Genomic DNA, 20,379 nt, shown 5'->3' with positions numbered 1-20,379 from the left:
ATTTTATTTTATTTTTAAATGCACCAGCAAAATGCAGTAACAGCACCCCAAACGTCAATTAAAAACAAGCAACATTTGCCCCAGAAAAACACAACAGCAAATGGCCAGAAGAAACTCAACAGGCATCGCCTCAGTTTGCAGCTAAACATAGCCAACAAATTTGTAGCTATTTGCCTTCAATATTATCTCAAAATGCAACATTTCTTAGCCTCAAAATACAACATTTTGGCAAAAATGCAGCAGTTGGCAGCCTTAAAGTGCCGCAATAGCAAGTGGCAACAAACATGTAGCAGTTCACACCAAAAACAAAGCACAAAGTGTGTCTCATGTAGCAGTTGCTTCACCAAATGCATCAGGCTTTTGCCTTGAATGTATGGCATATTTCAGCCCTCAAACATACAACAATCAACTTTCAAGTATGCAACAGATAGTTTGCCTTAAAAAGGCAATCATGATGTAGCAAACAAACCATCAAAGCAGTAACGAAGTGCATTATTGGCTTAATCGAATGCAGCAACAGTTGGCTCAAAAGCACAACAACAGCCCAATTACAGCAGCTCATTTTTCAAAGTGTAGCAAATTGAGAATTCCTCAAGTGCAACAATTAATAAGTAGAGGCAATAGGTAGCAGTAGTTCATTTACCCAGTTCCGCATCATCTTGAGGACATTTAGGATAAAACGCCGTAGTTCATGATTTTTGTCGAGTAGCGATGGGGGCAGAGAGAGTTGAATCGAGCACCTTTCAACAACGACGACGAACTGACTCAAAGGAAAAACTTTATAAATTGTTTCGATACTTCGAGAACTTCACATAGATGAGGAAAAACTCTTATTTTAAGCTAAGTAATCTAAGTTTTTAGATTTGGGGTGTCCAAACTTTTTTTTTGGGGTGATGTTAAAAACCGTCCCTTGAGAAGTGAGAAATGGGTTCTATTTATAGAACCCCAAATGCTTGGGTTTGAGTAAAAAAGTAGCAATGTGGGACACTTTCAAATCTAAAATTTGCTTTGGATTATTTGAAATCCACATTTGAAATTCAAAATTAGTCTTTTTTGGGTTGAAATCCATGAAAAGAAATTAAAAAATGCAAAAGCAAGAGTTACCGTTTGAAGGGTTGAGGAAGAAGACAAATTGCATTGATGTTTTTGCCAAAAATGAGCGAACAACCTCTGAAATGACAAAACCCACGCGCGATTTTGCCATTTTCAGGTGAGTTCGCTAGGGTTTCGGTGTTATGAATAGGCGACAGCTTAAGAGATTTAGGATCCATTTGGTTTTGTATTTTTTATTTTTTAGGGCCAATGAAAGCTGATAGGGGTATTGGTGGTTTAATTGGAAGTTTTGGGCCGGGTAAGTTTATTGGGCTAGTTTGTGTTGGGACGAATTGGCCTAGTTTTGGGATTTAAAATGATGGCTAAGAATTGAATTTAAATTGTGACCGTTTGCATTTCAATTGTAACCACAATTTGTAGAAATGGTCAATTCAACTCAAATTGATATCATCTCTTTTAAATCAAAGCCAATCTTTAAAATCCAACCAAATCGAAATAAGCTTGAGATAAATTAAATATTCAATTAAATAATTAAGTTCCTTGACTTCAACAAAGTAAAAATACTTATTTTTTCAATAATGGACTAGTAACTACTTCAATAAAAAATACGTACTTAATTAAAGCTTGATTTTCAAATAGGTAAAATAGACATAATTAATGCTAAAATATTATACGTAATATAAATTAGGGTATTTTGCCAGTTGAAATGGCAAGATATCACCAAAAACCTTTTTGAAAGTATTTTTTGATTTTCGAGTAATTATTTTCTTTGTTTGCGATTCAAGAAACTTGTAATTTGAATTTTCGGGGAGCAAAAATTGGGTGTCAACAGTTAGGATAAGGGTTCTCCTACCGAGGTGAGAAAGGAAGGTGCCCGCACGACTTAGCTAAATTGGGTCGTGACAAGTTGGTATCAGAGCCCTAGGTTATCCGGTCTATAATAGAAGAGCATATCTAGTAGAGTCTCGTGGATCAGTATGATGAGCTCAGTACTTATCTGCGAGAGGTTATAAGACATGTGGAAAATTTCCCTTTCTTTCATTATTTCGTGCTACTTTATTCTAATTGGTATCTGGAACAATCAAATTAGAATATGACTCTTATCTCTTCTCTCACAGATGGTGAGGACTCGAGCTATAATAGCCTGAGACCAGGTGCCAGAGCCTGCAGCTACGTCTGGCACTAGAGGGCGAGCGACAGCCAGAGGGCGCGGTAGACCTAGAGGCCTCGGAGCTGCCTCAGCGGGCAGGGCTCTTGCGGTAGGGTAGAGGTGTGAGAGATCTCCGTCTCCAGAGCCTGAGGTTCAGTAGGTTCGAGGCCAGGCCACCGAGGACGATGTGGCTCCAGCACAGGAACACCCCGAAACCACGTCAGAGCAGGTGATACAGGACACCATAGCTCGTGTTCTACTCCATTTAGATGCCCGGCAGACTGCCGCTGGTGTTACTACTCCGGGCGAAAGTTCACAGACTAGAGCTGGGACCCAAACCCCTGAGTAGGGACCTACTCGTGTAGCACACCCCGCTGTAGCTATAGCTCCCCAGATTGACATAGTTCCATCCTCGGGGAATGATCTTAGACCCGTGGCAGGCCCTGTTATGACCTTGACTAATCAGGATCTAGTTGGAAGGTTTAGAAAGTTTGAGTCGCCGAGGTTCTTGGGTACTTCTGGAGAGGACGTGTATGAGTTCATCTTGGATATGCATGATTTGTTACATAGGATGGGGATCGTAGAGTCCCATGGAGTTGACTATGTGTCCTACCAGTTTCGTGGAGATGCGAAGACTTGGTGGAGGTATTTCGTTGCTTGCAGACCTGAGGGTTGTCCTCCCCTGACTTGGACACCGTTCTATCGAGCCTTCGTTAAGAAGTATATACCCTGGCATTGAGAGAGACGCGCAGGGATGAGTCCCTCTACCTGTACCAAAGGGGACTGTCTGTTGATGCCATGCGACTCGCTATCTGTATCTAGTCCGCTATTCAGCTCGCTTGATCCCTACTAATCCTGACTGGATTCGATGCTTTATTAGTGGGCTTGTAGGTGCTCGACCAGTGGACAGGGTTGTTCCAGTCGAGTCCTCAGCTTCAGTCTATTAGTCTCCGCCTTCTAGGGGCTGTTTTGTATGTGGAGAGTTTGGTCATATTTCTAGGGCGTGTCCCCGATCCAGGTAGGTTCATCAGTCCCAGAGGACTCTGGCATCGTCATGTAGTCAAGAAGGTACTTCTCAGATGGGCGGTGCTCAGTCGGGCCACAGTGGTTCTCAGGTTTCTAGAAGTGGATCCTATATGGTTAGAGATGGCTCTCAGAGTTCGAGAGAGGTATCTCAGTCTAGACATGGTGGGGCCCAGTGTTACTCATTTTCAGGTAGACTCGAGGCAGAGGCCTCATATGCTGTTATTTCAAGTACCATTTCTGTCCGACATAGACCAGTATTTGTGTTATTTAATCTTAGATCCACTTATTTGTATGTGTCTGCATATCATGTCGTTGATTGGAATTTGACTTGTGATAGCATAGCAATACCTATTCATGTGTCTACTCCGATCGAAGATTCTATTGTGATTGATCGATTTTATCGATCGTGTTTGGTTACTTTTATGGGTTATGCCACTTGGGTAGATTTAATGATTTTTGATATAGTGGATTTTGATATTATTTTGGGTATGACCTGGATTTCTTCTTATCACGCGATCTTGGACTGTCATGCAAAGACAGTCACTTTAGCCATGCCGGGCATTCCTAGACTTGAGTGGCGGGATACTCCAAGCTCCGCTCCAAAGAAGATTATTTCCTTTTTCAGGCGAAGAAACTAGTCAACAACAGTTGTTTAGCTTATCTGGATCATGTGCGTGACACTACTGTTGCATCTCCACCCTTTTAGTCTATTCCTATTGTGAGCGAGTTCGCGGAGGTATTCCCGTCTGATCTGCCGGGTATGCCACTCGATCGCGATATTGAATTCTGTATTGACTTGGATTCGGGCACTCACCGTATTTATATTCCACCATATCGGATGTCACCTGTCTAGTTAAGAGAGCTTAAGGAGCTGTTACAGGATTCGTTGAGCAAAGGGTTCATTAGACTGAGTGTCTCCTATTGAGATGCTCCTGTGTTGTTTCTGAAGAAGAAAGATGGATCTATGAGGATGTGCATTGATTATCGCTAACTGAAACTATTTGGATCAAGTGTCCTATGCCTCGTATTGATGATTTATTTGACTAGCTTCAGGTTCCTTCAGTGTTCTCGAAGATTGACTTGCGTTCAGGCTACCACCAGCTAAGGATTAGGGTTGAGGATATTCCGAAGATAGCCTTTCAGACGAGATATGGACATTATGAGTTTCTGGTGATGTCATTTGGGCTTGCCAATGCCCCGGATGCATTCATGACTTTGATGAATGGTATCTTTAGGCCATTCCTTTATTCATTTGTGATTGTGTTTATTGATGATATCTAGGTGTATTCCAAGAGTAGAGAGGAGCAGTATAGCCATCTTCCCATTGTACTTGAGTTGTTAAAGCAGAATAGCTTGTTTGCTAAGTTTTTTAAGTGCGAGTTTTGGTTGGAGTCTGTGGCGTTCTTAGTCCATATTGTATCTAAGGATGGGATCACGGTGGATTCTCAGAAGATTGAGGCTGTGAGAGATTGGACGAAGCCCGCTACTGTGACCTAGATCCGTAGTTTGTTGGTTTGGCCATTTATTACCGCCGATTTGTGAAGGGTTTTGCTTTTATTGCTTCATCTTTGACCAGATTGACTCAGAAGGATGTTCCCTTCCAGTGGTTTGATGATTGTGAGGAGAGCTTCCAAAAGCTCAAGAGGTTTTTGACTTCAGCCCCGATTCTAGCATTACCCGTGGAGGGTAAGGGTTTCGCGATCTATTATGATGCATCCTATGTGGGTTTGGGTACTGTGTTGATGTAAGAGGATAGAGTTATAGCCTATGCTTTCGTTAGTTAAAGATCCATGACAAGAATTACCCTACCCACGATTTGGAGTTGTTGGCCGTGGTCTTTGCTTTGAAAATTTGGAGGCATTACTTGTACAGTGTCCATTGTTAGGTTTTCACTGAGCACCGTAGCCTTCAGCATGTGTTTACCCAAAGAGATCTTAATTCCAGGCAGCGCCGATGGATAGAGCTCCTGAAGGACTATGACATTTCTATTCTTTATCATCCAAGGAAAGCCAATGTTGTTGCTGATGCCTTAAGTTGCAAGGCAGTGAGTATGGGGAGTTTAGCTCAATTGATTTTTTTCAAGCGCCCGTTGGCCATAGAGGTTCAGACTCTGGCCAACAGTTTAGTTCGTCTTGATATTTTAGCTCCAGGTAGAGTTTTGGCTTATGTTGAGGCGAGGTCTTCCTTATTAGATTAGATCAGGACTCATCAGTTTGAGGATGCTCAGTTGAGCAAGATTCGAGATTGGGTTCTAAGAGGTGAGGCCAAGGAGGCCATGATTGATTCTGAGGGCATTTTGAGGATTAAGGGGTGCGTGTGCGTTCCTCGTGTTGGTGATTTGATTCAGTTGATCTTGACTGAGGTCATAGCTCTCGATATTCCATTCATCCGTTGGCGATTACGATGTATTATGATTTGAGGCAGCACTATTGGTGGCGTTGGATGAAGATGGATACATCCGATTTCTTGGCTAAGTTTGGTGATTGTTAGCAAGTTAAGTATGAGCACTAATGACCCGGTGGTGTACTTCTAAGGATGCCCGTTCCTGAGTGGAAGTGGGAGAGGATTGCCATGGATTTTGTTGTGGGTCTCCCAAAGACCCTAGATAAGTTTGACTTGATTTGGGTGATAGTTAACCGGCTGACTAAGTCCGCTCATTTGATTCCTAATCAGATTTCCTATACCGCGGAGAAGTTAGCTAAGTTGTACATTCGGGATATTATGAGATTGCATAGGGTTCCTATTTCTATCGTATCTGATCGGGGTACTGTTTGCACTTCCCGTTTCTGGAGAGCTTTTCATGAGGAGTTGGGTACCCGATTGGATCTTAGTACCGCTTTCCACCCCCAGACCGATGGGTAGTATGGGCGGACCATTCAGATGCTTGAGGATATGTTAAGCGCCTGTGTTATCGATTTTGGTAGTCACTGGGATCAGCACTTGCCTTTGGCAGAGTTTGCGTACAACAACAGTTATCACTCGAGTATCTACATGGTGTCTTTTGAGGCTTTGTATAGTAGGAGATATAGATCTCCGGTTGGCTGTTTTGATGCTTTTGAGGTTAAAACTTGGGGTATGGATTTATTGAGAGAGTCTCTTTAGAGAGTGAGGATGATTCAAGCCAAGCTTTTGGCAGCTCAGAGTCGACAGAAGATGTATGCGGACCAGAAGGTACGAGATTTGAAGTTCCCTGTTGGTGACCAGGTTCTATTGAAGATTTCACCCATGAAGGGTGTTATGAGGTTTGGGAAGAGAGGCAAGGCAAGTCCGAGGTATATTGGGCCTTTTGATATTCTTGACCGTCTGGGTGATGTTGCTTATGAGTTGGCCTTGCCGCCAGGCTTGGCAGGAGTTCATCCAGTCTTCTATGTATCTATGCTGAAGAAGTATCATGCCGATAGTGCTTATATTGTTCATTAGGACTCGATATTGCTTGATGAGAACTTGACCTATGAGGAGGAGCCTATTGCGATTTTGGATAGGCAGGTTCGAAAGTTGAGATCGAAGGAGATTGCTTTTGTGAAGGTGCAATGGAAGCATCGTCCTGTTGAGGAGGCCACTTGGGAGACTGAGTCCGATATGCATAGCCTATATCCCCAGTTGTTCGCTGATTCAGGTACTTCTCCGTTCCTTTCCCTTCATCGCTCGAGGACGAGTGATGCTTTAATTGGTATATGATGTAACGACCCGCTTGGTCATTATAGTCTTTTCGGCACTTTTTGAACTTTCCCTGAGCTTGTTAGCTCACTTTTGACCTGAGAGGACCGTTGACACGCTTTCGGAGGTGTTCGGGGTTGATATAGGTGACTTTTTGGGAAAATTGAACTTTAAGCGAAAAAGAGTTGACTCAAAGTTCACTTTTGGGTAAACAATCCTTTTTGAAAATTTGTCGATTCCGAGTGGTCCGGATGGTCTTTTAGAACTTGAGTGCATATCTGGTTTGGTTCCCAATGCACTCGGCTGCATTTTGGGACTTGGGTTGGAAAGTTGGAATTGAGGTATCTGGAGTTGACTCGGTCAACGAGACCTCCATTGGGAATTCCGAGGCCACAAGTGTGTTTGTAGCGTGATTTATGTGTGTCTGTGTATATGGTTCGTGAGCAGATGGCCTCGGGCATTAGTCGGAATTTCGGATTGAGATTGTGATTATTTTGGGGAAATCTGGTGCTTGTGCCCGCTATAGCGGCACCCACACTGCCATAGCGGTGGGATAGGCAGCCACAGCGGCCAAGAGAATTTGAGGACTGACCGTCACGAGGGTCTGAGTGACCGTCGAGGCAGGACCGCAGTGACCGTCGAGGCGGGACCGTAGTAACCGTCGGGCTGGTTATTTCATTAAATGCGTATTAAAAGCCCTAAGTCCTTCATTTATTACTATTTTGAAATCTGAGCTGTTGGGAGCAATTCTAAGATATTCTTGGAGGAAATTCTTGGCGGTAAGTTCTTCTAATCCCTTTACTATTCCATTATCCTTAATCACCTTAGAATCCATTTATCTTGATAGTTCATTAAGTGTTTGAAGATAGAAAGTGGGTTCAATGAGTTATTCTTTTTAGGCTTCTAAATCATGATTTGTTGGTTGGGTTAGCTTCTTTAAGCATTTAATTGATGATTAGAATCCTTTATTTCATAATTTCTTCCTAATTAGTGGTTAATTTATGAAATTGGAAGTTAGGGTTTATACCCAAATTTGAGGGTTTTGCCTAGAATTCGAATTTGAGTAAATTATTGATTTGCCGAGGTTATTGTCAGAACCATGAGGTACATGGACTTTGCGGGTTCCCCATGGGTTATGTTGCCGAGATGTAATATTCCATCATCAGATTACATTTGTACAGTGCAGATGCATTGCATTCACATTTCATACATTATTACATTGTATTGTACTATTGCTTCTATTGTGATATTCTTACGATGTACTTGTGATATACGGATTCGGACTGAGTATTTTGACATTTTGGCAAATTTAGGTTTAGATGCTAAACATAGGTCATGACGTGTACTTGGATTCTGGCCCGTGTTTGACTTACACCTTATTGATTTACCTGTTTATCTTACTTTATTGCCTTGTTATGTGTTAGCTAAACTTAGTCGGCCTATGATACCTACCAGTACTTGTTGTTTGTACTGACCTACACTTGTTGCATTCTTTTATGAATGCAGAGTTCCAGGTAGGATCGACCTCTGCTTCTCGTGGCTGATAGCGGATCGAGAGTTGCTGCTTAGAGTTTTACAGGGTGGGCACGGGGACGTCCGCTGCCTTGGAGACTCTTCTTTTATTTATGTCTTACTTCATATTCCGATACATATTTAGACTATTGATGTATTTTATTACTCTTAGACTTGTAGTATCTAGTTAGAGGCTCTTGTATGGTTAGACCAGACTCTGGGTGGATTTGATGTATTTCCTTACTTCAGCATATTTCTATATTATTCGTCAGACTTACGTGATCTTTATTTCTTCTGCTTGTTTATTTATTTATTTATTTATTCATGATTTTAAGATTGTTGGGATAAGGGTTCGCCTACCGAGGTGGGAAAGGTAGGTGCCCACGCGAATTAGCTAAATTGGGTCGTGACAAATAGTTGACTTAACGAGTATTGATTCATGATTTGAAAGTTCCAAGAGGTTTGCTTGATAATTTTGGACTTGTCCACCAGTTTTGGTTATATTTTAATGAGTCTCGGATAGGTTTTGATCATATCACTTTCGTATTTGATGTTTAGACATCATTTTGAGCATAAACAGTACCATAATGCAAATGATATCTAAATTGTGTTTATATTGGACCATTAGATCTGTATCGTGATTTCGGAAGCATAGCAACAAGATCATCAAATTCCGAGGTTGTTGATTTATGGTCATTTTACCTTGACAGGTCGTCGATGGTATTGATACATCCATAAAAGCCGTACTGGCTGCAAATGCAAAGACCACATAACGGGTTATTGGTCCGCAAATGCGAAGACCGCAAAAGCAGCTATCTATCCAAAATGCTACAACAGCGGATATTAAAAATATGACTTCGCCCTCATTCTTCAAAATCGATTTTGGGAGTTCTAGAGCTCGAATTTGGGCGATTTTCGCGGTGATCTTCTCTTTTCAATATGGGAATAAGAATGTAACAACAATTTTTATATTTCAACTTGATTACATGCATTCATTAGTGAAGTAATTCGTATTTTAGTTGGGATTTTAAACCTAAAACATAATCGAGATTTAAAGCTTGGCTCGAATCGAGATAAGTTAAGCTTTGACCCCAATTGGAGGAATATTTTTGCTAATTACATAATAATAATATGGATTAAGGGTAATGAGGGGTTCCGTATTCGTGAGGTAATGAGTACTTATACGGTTATCGGTGTCATATTATGGGTACTTAGCCGATTATGTGATAACTTATGTGATTGATTGATGAAATCCATGAATGTTGAAGTATACTTTGACTGAGTAGAAAGATGATTATCATGATTAATTGATTATGTGTTTTTTCAGTCTATATTGCACTTTATTACATTTAATTTATATCTAATATTGTAGAGGTTGTTGAGTTTATTACTGGATTCTGAGTTGAATCATGTTAATCTATTCTAGCTTTTGTTTTATGAGATTTAGCTTAACTGTGGAATTATTCTTCCTGTTTTCTGTTGATTTTATTTATGCATATATGTTGAGATTAGTACTTATTAAAGTGTAGAAGCAAATATTTTCAAGACCATCCCTCGCCACTACTTCATTGTGTACGGTCATGAGACTTGCTGAGTACACATGCTTCCCCTACTCATACTACACTTGCTGCACTTTTATGTAAGTAATAGCTAATTTCGAATGGACGATGAGAGTTTTGTCATTTGGAGTTTTAGGGTTGGGCTATTGCCTGATCTGCAGAACTGGACTATGATTCTTTTCTTTATTTTTCCGTCTTTCTACTTCTAGCTTATGTGGTGTCAACACTCTTGTATTTATTTTGATTTTAGGTGCTTTTTACTCATATCACTAGGTCTTTGGGGTATTTGATTGTATCTTCTGCACTTCTATAAATTCAAGACATCTTTTATAATTTATCACTGATTACACTTACTTTATGCATGTTAATAATGGAAATGGTTCGCCTACTGGGTTGGGTATATATGCCTTTACATGTAACGACTCGTTTGGTCGTTACGTGCATTTTGGCCCGTTTACCCCCGTTGACCCTTCCCCTAGCCTCGTTAGCGTGATTTTGACCCGTGGGGATAAGCGACATAGATCCGGAGGTCATCGGAATTTGATAGGATTTGAGGAAGTTAGGACTTTAATAGGAAAAACGTTTGACAAATAGTTGATTTTTAGGTAAACGGACCTTTTTCAGAATTTCGTCGATTCCATAGGGTCCGGAGAGTCGATTATGACTTGATGGGATGTTTGGTTCAATTTTCGAGGCATTCGGGAGCGTTTTGTACCTTGGGTTGCAAACTCAGTTTTGGCCGTTTGGGGATTGACCGAGTCGAAATGACCTCTACTGGGAATTCTGAGCTCATGCTGAGTTCATAGCGTGTTTTTACTTGTGTCTGCATGTTGAGTTTGTGGCTTAGAGGTCTCGGGTAAATGTCGTGATTTTGGGTGAAACTTGGTGAAAACTAGATTTTCTGGTGTCCCACCACTGCGGGAGTATGTCCGCCTCTGCAGGTTCGCCCATGCCGGATTTGGCCCGCAGATGCGGAAGGTGACTCATTTAATGAAATCCGCCTCAGTGGATGGAAATCTGACGAGTCGTGAGCCCGAAAGCGGAACCTTGATCACGGAAGCGGGGAACACCGAATAGATTCCCCTTTTATTTCCCAATTCGAACCATTCTTCATTCATTCACCAAATTGAAACCCTAAGAGATTCTAGAGGCGATTTGAAGAGCAAATGGAGTTGTATCATCCTTGAGTAAGTTCCTTTAACCTTGTTTTATGTTTATTTACTTCCTAAGTTAGAATTCTTGATGAATTAAGGGGGTTAATATAGAAAGTAAGTTGAGACTCTAAGTTTTCCATGTTTATATCCTATACTATAGAATTGGGGTTTGTTGATAAATCGTGTTAAATCTGGTCATGAATTCTTGGATTGAGTAGATACAAAGTTGAATCATTCTATATTTCAGGGTTTATGATTTGGAAAGTTAGGGTTTCTTCCTAATTTGGGGGTTTTTAATTAAGAGTTGAAAATGATGATTTCTTGAGCCTATTTAGCAATATAGGGATAGTATTGTACCTGCTAAGTTTGGATTAACCGATTTTTACCTAAATTCCTATTTTTCCCTTATGGGCTCGATTTTCCTTTTTTAAAGGGCAGTTATCGATTTGATTAGTACTAGAGCTTTATGGATAAGTTTACTCTCTATTTCTTATATAGAATGTGTTGTTGAATAGAATTTGATCTTTCGGAAGCTCTTCGGAAGGGCAAATCTCAAGTTGGTGTCACACCCCACCCTTGGTAAGGCGTGATTGGCACCCGACACCTTACAGGAACCGAGCGAACCAACTTATAACTTACATCCTTTGTGTCTCAAATGGAAACAATAAGATCAAGAGGCTAAATATGAACATAATATCATGCATAAGTAAATATACAATAGACCCATGATGCCGACATTACTGCTGTCACACTATGACTAGCTGTACACAGGAATTGTCTGCAAAGCCTCTATGAACATGACTGAAGTATATAAGTCGGGACAGGGCCCCCGACATACCCTCTTGTCACAAAAAAGAAAACATATGCAACTCAGACTCGGCAATGCTCCAGGAAGAAGTGGAGCTCACCAATCAAAACTGGTACCTGAAGGCAACCTACGATGAAAGATCCTCGTCTCGTCTATCTACACCTGCGGGCATGAACGCAGCGTCCACAAGAAAGGACGTCAGTACGAGCAATGTACTGAGTATGTAAGGCATGAATAATAGTATGATATCAGAATGAAGATGACATAAGATGAAGTAAGTAATTATACCTCGTACTCTTCTTAAGACCTCTGTCATGGAAACTACCCGTCTACAGGAAAAACATTTCATACACATCCATACACAACATACATACATATGCATTCACATACACTTACTATACATACATCTTTCATATCCGTACCCGGCCCTTTCGGGACTCGGTGTTATCTTGCCCGACCATATAGGCGCGGTAATATATATAGCGTCTTGCCCAGCCATTAAGGCACGGTAATATATATAGCATCTTGCCCGGCCATTAAGGCACGGTGTTTTCTTGCCTGACTATATAGGCGCGGTGTAATTTTGTCCGACCATATAGGCGCGGTGTTATCTTGCCCGGCATATAACCACGGTATTATCCCCAGCTGATCAGTGGGATGCAATGCATACATACATGCACACACCTAAAATTACATAAATGAAATCAGCATCATCATTAGCATTACCATTGTCACTATATCATTCCTTGAAGAGCCAACCATCGTAAGATGAAACCGATAATATCATGGAAGTCGCGAGAATCATGAACTTAGACAGCGCTGGAAATAGAATCATTATCTTCACTATATCTCACCTCGAAGGAACGAGTAACATGAGGTGAGACCATCAACAATAAGTAAAATCAAGGGATTCCTGGAATGGCTCAATAATCTCATAATGCTCTCAAATCGTAGCATCGGAGTTGCTAGAGGAGAATCATCATCATTGTCACAATCATGATAGAACCTATTTCATTTAACATCATAAGAATCTTTAAGAGTCATAAACTTCTAGCATTTGAAAACAAGGCGGTTATGGAAACATTTATGGAATCATAACATAGGAATCATGTCTTTGAAAGAAAGGGACGAGCCTTAACATACATGTTCAGCCTCTGATTATCTACACTTATTCGTCCGAGCTAGAAAGTCTACATTTAAGAGGATTCACACAATCGTTAGACTCATCGCAGTATATTTGTGCTAAGCTCTCAAGTCAAACTATTTTATATCCTGCTGAAAATCGAGCAGCATCTCCCGTGTTTATATGCCTAGCCCAGAATCTCAATTCAGCAACCAACAACAACAAAAACAATACCAACATCAATAACATCATTTTCAACACCAATATGTACCATAAAACAGCCCACACGCTGTTTTCCAACTTCTAGAACTAACCAACTTACTACACAATTATATAACGACTTTATCTCCGTAAATAAGCCTTAAATAATACAAAAAAGGAATGATTCATACCTTTTTTTCTTGTTAAAACAGCAATATCCTCAATATCCACGCTAAAATCCACCACAAAACAATACTAGAATCACAACCATGCGTTACCCGGACCTAAACTACTACTCCGCTACTTGAAAATTGCTCACTTTTTGTTTCCCTCTCTCTCTCTTCAATTTCTGGAAATTTCTAGAAAATTCTGATGGAAAAAGGGGGTTATTACCCTTTATATAAGGGTTAAATTCGGGTCGGGTACTGTAGCATTGTACTGTAGCAGCACTGTAGCACGTGTTCCTGCTTTGTCAGCTGAACTTGTAACGTCTATAATTCTCTACTCCGATATCGTATCGATGAGAGGTTTGTTGCGTTGGAAACTAGACTTGACGAACTTCATTTTAGGATTTTGAAACACCTTAAAACTCTTAATATACTAGGAGATATACCCCTCCAAAGTTGACCCAAAATTTTGTCCAAAATTCTGTCAACTTTTGCAAATTTTCGACAAACTTATTTTGTTCGATTTGCTTAATCCCGGAGTTTCCCATAGCTTATTATATGAACGTAAATCGTCATGACCATAGGATTAGTTCGTATAATATCATATATCCTTGAAGGAAACTCCACTATCCATACTTAGAATGTCCAACACTTATAAATTTCCACGTACGAACCTACGGGGTGTAACTTTTGAGAGTATGTCGGGGGCCCTGTGCCGACTTATATACTTCAGTCACGTTCATAGAGGCTTTGCAGAAAGTTCCTGTGTACAACTTAGTCATAGTGTGACAGTAGTAATGTCGGCATCATGGGTCTATTGTACATTTACTTATGCATGATATTATGTTCATATTTAGCCTCTTGATCTTATTGTTTCCATTTGAGACACAAAGGATGTAAGTTATAAGTTGTTTCGCTCAGTTCCTGTAAGGTGCCGGGTGCCAATCACGCCTTACCAAGGGTGGGGTGTGACAGTTGGATAGTTCGTGGCACTCGCTCGGCAGTGAGATAGGTTACGGTTTACCTTTTGGTTAGACGCCAATTAGTGAAGCATATGCAGGAGTTAGATATTGACGGGAAAAGCATAGTAGACCTTAGAGTATGAAGTTGGGATGGAATTCCATTAGGCTAATTGTTGATGGTTGTGGGCTTTTCATCTTGTTGTGTGATTTGGGCTTGTTGCCCTTTTTTTATGATGTGACTCACATATGCATTCATCTCTCTTTACTTATGCCATTTATCATCGAACGGGGAAAGAATCATGAGATTGGGCTTGAACTATGATGTATTCTTATGATAAGACACGAATGAGACTTTGATTTCAATTTGTTGTTGATTATCATATCTTGTATTGCATACACTCTCATTTCATATAATGCATTGATATGAACTATGACTTGGTACTAATGATGAAGTGAGACAAAGGAACTGTCACGACCCAAGCAGCTGTGAGTGGCACCCACACAAATCCCTCGGTGGGCGAACTATCTACTTAACCAACCATCCAAATGATTACCAATTACTTAACCACTTTTAGATAAATCAAGGATATAACAAAATTAACAATCAACTAAAACTTCTAGTCATGCCATAAATAAAAACGAATGCAGAAGTCTAACTATTACAACCCAAAATCCGAAAGTCATCGTAAAAGGACTCTAAAACATAAACTGTCTAAGCAAATAACAATTGTCTGAAATAACATAAGTAATGTCTGGAATGAAGATAGACATCATTAAGAGGAGATCTTCAGGCAGTCTGGCATGGATAATAGCTAACCCTAAAATCTGTCAGAAACTGGCCTCACGCTAAATATGAGGTCTGATAGATGTCGCTGGATCACAATCTACACTCAAAAGAATGCAGTAAGGTAGTATCAGTACAAACACTATGTACCGGTAGATATCATAGGCCGACTAAGATTAGTATCATGCATAACATCACAAAATCAATAGAATAGATAGATAGGCACAACAGGAAATAACCATATGAAATTATCAATAAGAATCATCCAACACCGAGATAAAATATGGGCACACAATTAGCAATCAATAAGAGTAACACAACTCTGTCACATATCCGTACACACATGCTAAATGGTATTGTTTGCCCAAATAGTCATGACCTGCAGGGGATGTGGCCTAGTTATGGGCTTGTGATCCGATATCAGTTCCGGAGCGAGTGGTACATGGACACCATAGTTATGGAAATATATTGACTTTCTCATCTCAATATATTTCCATTCCAACAATCAATAAGGAATGTGAACAGTCAATAAATCAATATCATGGAACAAGTCACCATGTCACAAGTCATATCAAGACTCAAGAATCAATTCATCAATAACATGAATAAAGGACTACTCCAAGTCAACAAAAAGAGTATTCATTAACTCCTTCTTTATCATATCATAACAATTCATCACTTAATAAATCAATCAATGTCAAACTTAAGAATTTCCAACCACACTTTATGTCTGAAGCCCTAATTATGATTCTCCTATCAGTTTCATAATATATACAATCAACTAATAAAAGTCTAACTCAAGTAGACTGTAACCTACCTTAAGGCTGAACTGGAATAATACAATTACTCCGCAGTAGCTTTCCCCTTTCGTAAAGCTTCAGAACATTCAAAGTCTAGCAATCATAATGTTAAGTGAGTGATGGATCATCTACTCAAACAAACAACAATTGGGGAAGAGAACCAAACTACTTCTACCCTTTTCAAATGGTTGAACTATCACTAAGTGTGAATTCATCATAAAATCAACCCCAACCATCATACTATTCCCATTCATGGGTTTTCTAATCAATTCAACCCTTTTGCAAGCAGTTTTTATACCAAGGTTACCATCTTGATGAATGCCTAAGTCTCAATACATCATTCTCATCCATTAGAACTTGAATTCCCGCCCCAGGAAATGATAATCTATAATCTTAAATGAATAAACAACAATAAAATCACTAACCATTCATTATTCAAGGATTTCTTAAGTTCTAGGGTTTAGTCCTTTCATTCACCATTAACGAACCTTAAACTAATCATGAAACTTAATGTGATGATGGAATGAAAAAATTAAAGGGTTGAGACTTGCCTTTCAAGAGTATTTTAGCCCCTGCCTTAGAAAATCGCCATAAGAGTTCTTGGGAACTGTTTTGGAGTTATGTGGGGAATGGGTTCGGAAATAAGAATATACACTGCTAATTTCGACTCCCGTCGACCGTAGCAGCGGTCGACTTCTCGCTGCGGCGGTCCTGCTATAGCAGTAAATATCCCGCTATGGCAGACCTTATTAATTCCCCCCCTGCCCCGTGGCGACGGTCACCTACCCCCTACGAAGGACTCGCTATAGCTGTCCCACAACCACTGCAGCGGTCCATTTTGACCAGTAGCTCGGGTTTTTCTACCAGTTTTTACCCAAAAATCCCACCACCAATCCGAGGTCCTACAGACACAAACCAAACATGCACATATACATAAAAACACGCTACGGACTCACCCGAGGTCTCGAAATTCCCAACAGATGTCTAGTTTATTAAGTCACCCCTAAAATGACCTAGCGGGTCATTACAGGAATGTCCAAGGGTTTTTTCGGATTGTATATGAAAGAGATGAGAATTCATGATTCTAGGTTATTACCGGAGCAGAGTGTGATATACTCGTTGCCAAAGGTTTCTTGTCTGGATGAGTAGGTACATGGACTTCACGGGTCCCCCATATGCCATGACCATCGAGATGTGGATGTTTTCGCCCGTAGCATATGTGTACAGGTTTGAGGTTTTGCCAATGCATTACATATGCATTCACCCTTACATCCATTATTCATTGATTGAGTTCTGTTGGTATTGATATTGGGATGATTTCATTGTTGATTGGTTCATTGACGTACTTGTTTGCTTACATGTCTACTTGTTGATTCTTTCTTTATATATGTAAACTAATTATTGTCGGCCTATGATACCTACCAGTACATAGTGTTTGTACTGATGCTACCTTGTTGCACTTTTTTCTGAGTGCAGAGTTTGCTATAGGTTCCACTTCAGCACCTCGTGAGTGATCTTCCCGAGGCTTTTAGTATTAGTTTCTGGGGTGAGCCATGTTCCTGATCAGCAGCTTGGAAAACTCTTCTTTAGGATATTTGTCCATTATTCTTAGACAACATTACAGACTTTGTTATTTGACATTTCCAGACTTATGTATATTTAGTCGCTCTTGTACTGTACTTAGACCAGATTTTGGGGCATTTGTAGTATTATTCCGTACTTAGTAGTTATTTATATATATTGAGACTACTTATATATTTCTGTTTCTTATTGATATGCCTAAAAAGAATGTTGAATAAGGGAAGGGATCTCCCACCACAGGGATTAGCATGGGTGCCTGCTCGACTCACGAGTTGGGTCGTGACAACTTAGTATCATAGCCCTAGGTTACCAGGTCTTATAAGTACAAGAGCATGTGTAGTAGAGTTTTGCGAATCGGTACGATGAGCTGCGTACTTATCCGCGCGTGGCTACAGGACATTTAGGAAACTTCAAATTCTTTCATTCTTTTATTCTACTTTATTCAAATTGTTATCTAAAGTGTATAAATTTGTATCTAGGATGTTCTAATTGGTATCTGATTTCACTTCTATTCTCTTACAGATAGTAAGGACCCGTGCTACTATAACGAGAGATGAGGTACCCGAGCTCGCCTTTCAGGTCGGAGCCCGAGGATGAGGTCGAACGAGAGGTCGTGGTGCAACACCAGCTAGGGGAAGGGTCGCCGCAGTTGGTCAGAGACATGCTAGATCCTTATCACCAGGGCTAGAGCATCAGCCTGAGCGCGAGCCTGTAGATGAAGAAGAGTTGGGACCAGCCCAGACTCAGCCCGAGGTGATTTCTACTTCGGTGCTTTAGGACAACATGTTTCATATTCTGTAATACCTTGATGGGATGCATGCCGTGGGTGGCCATCTAGCCACTCTAGGAGGGTCACAGACTAAAGTGGGAGCGTAGACTCTCAAGCAGGGCCAGACTCAGGGGATGCAGCATGCTGCTGCTATGGCTCCACACATAGACGAGATCTAGGGACATGTATGTGCTCCCAGGCCTGTTGCCGGCCCAACTATGACCGTTATAGATCAAGAGATATTTGCTAGATTTATTAAGATGGAGTCGCTGAAGTTCTTTGGTACTCCCTCTAAGGATGCCTATGAGCTTATAGTTGACAGTCATGAGAGGTCTTACAAGATGGGTATTGTTGATTTGCATGGGTGGATTATGTATCTTATCAGTTTTGAGATGATGCCAAGGTGTGGTTGAGGTCATTTGTCGAGTGTCGTCTAGTTGAGTCGCCTCCATTGTCTTGAGTTCAGTTTTATCAGGTGTTCTTGGAGAAGTACGCCCCCTCACTCATAGGGATATGAGGAGGGACGATTTCAATAACCTGGAGCAGAGGGGTTTGTCTGTTGCTGAGTACGAGGATGGATTCCTTTCCCTGGCTCGTTATGTTGTTCAATTGATTCTTACTGAGGCCGAGAGGGTTAAGAGGTTTGTCAGGGGATTGGTACTCCCGTTGCACTTGGCTTGTCTTCAGCTTATTGCCATAAGGTTTTCATTCCAATCAGTGGTGGATCATGCTATGAAGCTAGAGTCTGCTAGGCTCCGAGCACACAATGGAGGTAGTAACAAGAGGGCCCGTCGGAGTAGCAGTTTAGTGGTTATAGAGGTAAGATCCAGTCATTCAGGACTCACCAGCATTATCTTGGTCGCCCCATCTATTCAGCGCTCCATACTTCAGCTGGAGGTCTTTCGAGACAGAGTGGTTACAGTGCTGGGCACTTCTAGGAGTTCCTTTTCTCAATATGTAGACCGTAGTGGTTATACTGATTCTTCGGCTTCTGTGTCACATCCCTGAGAAGTTAGATGCTATGAGTGTGGCGATTTGGGCCACTTTGCCAGAGAGTGACCCAGGCCTAGACAAATTAGGGCCCAACAGAGTTTCAAATTTTAGACTCTCACGACTCCAATACCTTCAGCCAGTAGGGGTTGACATTCTAGTAGGGGCGGTGCTACTATAGGCCACAGTGGTTTTCAGTGTTCTTGAGGTGGTTATCAGCCCGACAGGGGCAGTTCTCAGGGTTCTAGGGGAGGAGCTCAATCAGGCCAGACTGGCCGAGGTGATGCATAATTCGGTGGCGGACAGGTCTATTGTTATACCTTTCCTTGTAGACCAGAGGCGGAGGCTTCTAATGCAGTTATCACAGTTACCATTTCTGTTTTTCATCGGGCACCTTCGATTTTATTTGATCCAGGTTCTACCTTCTCATATGTGTCTACCTATTTTTCTACTGGATTGGATATGGCTTATGATATTCTTGATGTGCCTATACCTGTGTCTACTCCGGTTGGAGATTCTGTGATGGTAGATCGAGTTTGTCGGGCTTGTGTGGTTACTTTTATGGGTTATGATATGTCGATAGACTTGGTGATCCTTAGTATGATAGACTTTGATATTATCTTAGGCATGAATTGGTTATCTCCGTACCATTTGATCTTAAATTGTCATGCCAAGACGATCACATTAGCTATGCCTGGTATTCCGCATTTTGAATGAAAGGGTACTCCCAGCCCTGCTCCTAAGAAGATCATCTCTTACCTCTGAGTGAAAAAGTTAGTAGATAGAGGATGTTTAGCCTTTGGACCATATTCGTGATACGAGCGTGGATACTCCCTCGTTAGAGTCTGTTCCTATAGTTAACGAGTTCACCGAGGTCTTTCCCGCAGACTTGCTTGGTATGCCGCCTAACCGTGACATTGATTTTTGTATTAATTTAGAGACCGACACTCGGCCTATTTCTATTCCACCTTACCGTATGGCTCCAGCTAATTTGAGAGATTTGAAGGAGCAGTTGCTGGATCTGTTGAGCAAAGGGTTCATTCATCCTAGTGTGTCCCTTTAGGGTGCTCCCATGCTATTTGT

Source organism: Lycium barbarum, chromosome 3 (genome assembly GCF_019175385.1).
Source record: "Lycium barbarum isolate Lr01 chromosome 3, ASM1917538v2, whole genome shotgun sequence".
NCBI classification, from domain to species: Eukaryota; Viridiplantae; Streptophyta; class Magnoliopsida; order Solanales; family Solanaceae; genus Lycium; species Lycium barbarum.
Note: the sequence above shows the minus strand (reverse complement) of the source record.